Consider the following 6,526-nt stretch of genomic DNA (forward strand, 5'->3'; position numbering starts at 1 on the left):
GTTCGGCAGCAGGGCGAGGAGACCAGGGCCCCCCACTCTGCCCTTCTGTTCCCTGACTTCAACTAAACCACAGTCTCCAACCTATTGACGTAATAAACCTCAAACAAAACTATGCAGGTAAGAAGCCAGCAGGCGTGTGGGGGCTTTCCAGTGTTTTACACAGCCTGCAGCATGTACGACTATCTGCCTGTTGGACAGCAGTCGTGGGTGTGCTCTCGGTGCAATGAGCTCCTGGCTCTCCGGGAACGACTTCATTTCCTTGAGGCCAAGGTGGCAGACCTGGAAAAGCTGAGAGAGGCAGAGAGGTGTGTGGAGGAGGCCTTCAGGGACGTTGTAGCTGTGTCCCACTCCAGCGATGATAGCTCTCCTGCTATCATGGAGAATGATGGTCTCGGGGAAGGAGAGCATCCAGCTGAGGAAGAGGGAAACGATCCCTTAGAAGGGACCCATTCCTTGGGGGATGAGCAGCTATCCTCTCGTGCCGAGGATATATCTCCAGGGGGTGGAGGGATCCTTGTAGTGGGTGATTCGATCATTAGGAACATAGACAGTGGGGTGTGTGATGGGTGTGTAGACCGCAAGGTGTTTTGCCTGCCTGGTGCGAAGGTTGCGGATATCGCCCATCATTTAGATAGTTTGGTAGACAGTGCTGGGGAGGAGTCAGTGGTCGTGGTGCACGTTGGCACCAACGACATGGGGAAATGCAGCCGTGAGGTCCTGGAAGCAAAATTTAGGTTGCTAGGTAGGATGCTGAAAGCCAGGACCTCCAAGGTGGCTTTCTCTGAAATGCTACCGGTTCCACGCGCAGGACCAGCCAGACAGGCCCAGCTTTGCAGTCTCAATGCGTGGATGAGACGATGGTGTCGGGTGGAAGGGTTTAGATTTGTTAGGCACTGGGGAACATTTTGGGACAAGCCGGGCCTGTACAAAAGGGACAGGCTCCACTTGAACCAGAATGGAACCAGACTGCTGGCACTTAAAATTAAAAAGGTAGCAGAGCAGCTTTTAAACTGACTGAGGGGGGAAACCCGACAGGAGCTGAGAAAGGTCTGGTTCGGAATAAACCTCCCCCCTGGGATAAAAACCAAAGAAATGATGAAATTTTAAAAGGGGTAGGCCTAGAAGTAGGCATTGTGAGAGCAGGGGCACAGGATATAAATTCAGAAGAGCAAAATTACCACAGGCCAAACCACAAGTGCCAAAGACACTTTTTTTTTTTTTTTTTTTCAATAATTTTTATTCAGATTTTCATAAAACATACAAGACAAAATCATAAAACATTCAAAGACAAAAAACAAAATCAAAAATAGTTAAACAAAAAGAAAAAAAGAAAAGGAGAAAAAAAAAAATAAAAAATAAAGAGTAAAATATTGACTTCCCATTTGTCAAAGATCAAATCAGTTATAAGTCTATAATATATAGCAATCCTGTCTCTTAAGTCATATTATAAAATCACTTTCCTCCAGTAGTTATCTTACTTAATCATCAAATCTCATAAACATTACTTTATTCTTTCCACAAAAAGTCAAAGAGAGGTTTCAATTCTTTAAGAAATATATCTATCAATTTTTTTTTTCCAGATAAGCATATCGATTAATCCATCTCATTACTAATTATGATAATCTTATTGTCATAACCATAGTCAAAATAAACATTTCAATTAATCCATCACATCAGAATCTGTTAGGTTCAGTAATTTCAGTAGCCATTGTTCTATTATCTCTATTAGTTCCATTTTCCATCTTCCATCTTCAGTAGTCTTGTTAAGTCCAATAATTTCAATATCCAATCTTCCATTATCAGTATTCCATAATAATCTTGCTGTCAAAGCCATAGTCATATAATAAGAGTCTGATGGGAATTACCTCTATCCCAAATATTTTCTTGCCATCCATTCTGAATAAGTTGCTGAAATACTGCTGTAAAATCATATCTCTGTTCTTTTTTTCAAAATACACTGGGTCATCTCTTAAAAGTTTTTCCATTGTCACATGGCTGCAGTTAATTCCATAGATTTTCTCTATATTGGGCTCCATCACATCATTCCAGTCCAGAAGATAATCCATGCCATTGATAACTTTATCTCTAGAATCTTCATTAATTTCTTCAGAGATAACATTGAGTTCCAAACAATAGATTTTATTTCTAAAGTCCATAGACTCCAAATCTTGTTCCTGTTCCACGTTTGTTCCAATCTCCGGGATCTCCTCTCTCACAGGGACCCCTATTCCAGTCTCCAGGGTCTCCTCTCTCACAGGGACCCCTATTCCAATCTCCGGGGTCTCCTCTCTCACAGGGACCCCTTCCAGGGTCACCTCTCTCACAGGGACCCTTATATCTTTAATCTCCTGCTTCATTTTACTCAATTCAATTTTCGTTATCTCAATCTCATTCATTATTCTCTGAAACATAGTTATTTCCAGATTCTCAGCCACTTTCTTAATTGCCATTTTAAAAGAAAAATATAGGAAAACCACTTCTTATTTCAGCAACAATTGGGTTAATACTCCAAACTTGGTGACATCACAGTATAAACAGAGCAGACAGCCTTATCTCTCCAATAGTTAAGTAAACAAAATGCAGTTCCCAGGATCGAAGCAATTAATGGCAATCGTCAAGAAACAGATTCGTCAAAATAAAATAGACCAAAAAGAGAGTAGTCTCAAAACAGTATAATATTTTTCAAAATAAAAATCTGGAATAGAAATCCCTCTTCTGTGTGTATCTTTAGAATGCAAATCCAGGACAGCTTTTTGCAACAAAAACAGAGATAAGCTATTAATTAGTGCGTAGCAGAGAGAAGTTACGGCTCCCCAGTGAGATGTCAAAAACCGATCAATCTGGCAAATCTCTTTTAAACAGCAACAATTTAAGTCAAGTAAAAGAAAAATATAGAAAGAAGGGTGCTTGCCTGTTAGTGCGTTCTCTCTTAGAAGATAAGATGAACGTTCGCTTTAACAGATAGAGCTTGCTGTTGAAAATCCGTCCCACCTTCGTCGGCTGGACCTCGTCCCATAAATTAATGAGATCTGGTCGTCCCAACAAAAATAGGCTTTGAGGTTAATCTCTTCGTTTCTCCCTACCCGGGAGAAGTTTAATCAGTCAAAAAAAAAAGAAAAAACTGACTGATATATCTGAATAAGCTTCTTTTGAGGCAGGAGCCCGTCTCAAAAGCAGGCACAGGCTAAGTCACCCTTCCCGGAAGTCCCACAAGTGCCAAAGACACTTGAAGAGAGACGCTGCTTACAAGTGCCTGTACGCTAATGCTAGGAGCCTCCGAACCAAGATGGGAGAACTGGAGTGCTTGGTCTTAGAGGAGAGCATTGATATAGTGAGCATAACGGAGACCTGGTGGAATGGAGAAAACCAGTGGGATACGGTTATCCCTGGATATAAACTATATCGGAAGGACAGGGAAGGACGTATTGGTGGCGGAGTCGCTCTATACGTGAAAGAAGGCATTGAATCCAGCAAGGTTGAAACCCCAAAAGAGGCAGACTCCTCCACAGAATCGTTGTGGGTGGTGATACCATGCCCCAGGAGGGACTTAATACTGGGAACGATCTATCGTCCCCCTGATCAAAATGCTCAGGGAGACCTTGAGATGAGATATGAAATTGAGGAAGCATCCAAACTAGGAAATGTGGTAGTAATGGGTGACTTCAACTACCCGGACATAGACTGGCCGCATATGTGTTCCAGTCATGACAAAGAAGCAAAGTTTCTAGATATTCTAAATGACTATTCCCTAGACCAGTTGGTCATGGAACCGACCAGAGGGACGGCAACCCTGGACTTAATCCTCAATGGGGACCGGGACCTGGTGCGAGATGTAAATGTTGTTGAACCGATTGGGAGCAGTGACCACAGTGCTATTAAATTAAACATACATGTAACTGGCCAATTGCCAAGAAAATCCAACACGGTCACATTTGACTTCAAAAGAGGAAACTTCACAAAAATGAGGGGATTGGTAAAAAGAAAGCTGAAAAACAAAGTCCAGAGGGTCACATCACTCGAAAATGCTTGGAAGTTGTTTAAAAACGCTATATTAGAAGCTCAACTGGAGTGCATACCGCAGATCAGAAAAGGTACCGCCAGGGCCAAGAAGATGCCAGCATGGTTAACGAGCAAAGTCAAGGAAGCTCTTAGAGGCAAAAAGTCTTCCTTCAGAAAATGGAAGTCTTGTCCGAATGAAGAAAATAAAAAAGAACACAAACTCTGGCAAAAGAAATGCAAGAAGACAATAAGGGATGCTAAAAAAGAATTTGAGGAGCACATTGCTAAGAACATAAAAACCAACAACAAAAAATTCTATAAATACATTCAAAGCAGGAGACCATCTAGGGAGGCGATTGGACCCTTGGATGATAAGGGAGTCAAAGGTGTACTAAAGAACGATAAGGAGACTGCAGAGAAGCTAAATGAATTCTTTGCATCTGTCTTCACAGTGGAAGATATAGGGCAGATCCCTGAACCTGAACTATCATTTGCAGGAAGGGATTCTGAGGAACTGAGACAAATAATGGTAACGAGAGAGGAAGTTCTAGGCTTAATGGACAATATAAAAACTGACAAATCACTGGGCCCGGATGGCATCCACCCAAGAGTTCTCAAAGAACTCAAATGTGAAATTGCTGATCTGCTAACTAAAATATGTAACTTGTCCCTCGGGTCCTCCTCCGTGCCTGAGGACTGGAAAGTGGCAAATGTAACGCCAATCTTCAAAAAGGGATCCAGAGGGGATCCCGGAAATTACAGGCCAGTTAGCTTAACTTCTGTCCCTGGAAAACTGGTAGAAAGTATTATTAAAGCTAGATTAACTAAGCACATAGAAGAACAAGCCTTGCTGAAGCAGAGCCAGCATGGCTTCTGCAAGGGAAAGTCCTGTCTCAGTAACCTATTAGAATTCTTTGAGAGTGTCAACAAGCATATAGATAGAGGTGATCCAGTGGACATAGTGTACTTAGGCTTTCAAAAAGCGTTTGACAAGGTACCTCACCAAAGACTTCTGAGGAAGCTTAGCAGTTATGGAATAAGAGGAGAGGTCCTCTTGTGGATAAGGAATTGGTTAAGAAGCAGAAAGCAGAGAGTAGGAATCAACGGACAGTTCTCCCAATGGAGGGCTGTAGAAAGTGGAGTCCCTCAAGGATCGGTATTGGGACCTGTACTTTTCAACTCGTTCATTAATGACCTAGAATTAGGAGTGAACAGTGAAGTGGCCAAGTTTGCTGACGACACTAAATTGTTCAGGGTTGTTAAAACAAAAAGGGATTGTGAAGAGCTCCAAAAAGACCTCTCCAAACTGAGTGAATGGGCGGAAAAATGGCAAATGCAATTCAATATAAACAAGTGTAAAATTATGCATATTGGAGCAAAAAGTCTTAATTTCACATATACGCTCATGGGGTCTGAACTGGCGGTGACCGACCAGGAGAGAGACCTTGGGGCTGTAGTGGACAGCACGATGAAAATGTCGACCCAGTGTGCAGCAGCTGTGAAAAAGGCAAATTCCATGCTAGCGATCATTAGGAAAGGTATTGAAAATAAAACAGCCAATATCATAATGCCGTTGTATAAATCTATGGTGCGGCCACATCTGGAATACTGTGTACAGTTCTGGTCGCCTCATCTCAAAAAGGATATTATAGAGTTGGAAAAGGTTCAGAAGAGGGCAACCAGAATGATCAAGGGGATGGAGCGACTCCCTTATGAGGAAAGGTTGCAGCATTTGGGGCTTTTTAGTTTAGAGAAAAGGCGGGTCAGAGGAGACATGATAGAAGTGTATAAAATTATGCATGGCATTGAGAAAGTGGATAGAGAAAAATTCTTCTCCCTCTCTCATAATACTAGAACTCGTGGACATTCAAAGAAGCTGAATGTTGGAAGATTCAGGACAGACAAAAGGAAGTACTTCTTTACTCAGCGCATAGTTAAACTATGGAATTTGCTCCCACAAGATGCAGTAATGGCCACCAGCTTGGACGGCTTTAAAAGAAGATTAGACAAATTCATGGAGGACAGGGCTATCAATGGCTACTAGCCGTGATGGCTGTGCTGTGCCACCCTAGTCAGAGGCAGCGTGCTTCTGAAAACCAGTTGCCGGAAGCCTCAGGAGGGGAGAATGTTCTTGCACTCGGGTCCTGCTTGCGGGCTTCCCCCAGACACCTGGTTGGCCACTGTGAGAACAGGATGCTGGACTAGATGGGCCACTGGCCTGATCCAGCAGGCTCTTCTTATGTTCTTATGTTCTTAAGAGAAAGCTTTGCCCCAGACTGAGCCTGCTAGGATTTTATTTTACTCAGGGACGGCTGCTTAGGGAAAGTTGAGGAAGCCCAAATGGGGAGGATACATGCACACATGCAGCGACTAAAGAGCTGTGTGTTTGGGGAGAGAGAGAGAGAAACTGGGTGGTGCGTTTGTGTTGGTAGAGCTACAGAGGCATCAGAGTAGTGGGGACACCAGGTTGGTCTTTTCCTCGCTCTCTCCCTCCTGTCCTCCTCCCTTCCCTCCAGGGGCTGAATCT

Source organism: Rhineura floridana, chromosome 13, assembly GCF_030035675.1.
Source record: "Rhineura floridana isolate rRhiFlo1 chromosome 13, rRhiFlo1.hap2, whole genome shotgun sequence".
Classification (NCBI taxonomy): Eukaryota; Metazoa; Chordata; class Lepidosauria; order Squamata; family Rhineuridae; genus Rhineura; species Rhineura floridana.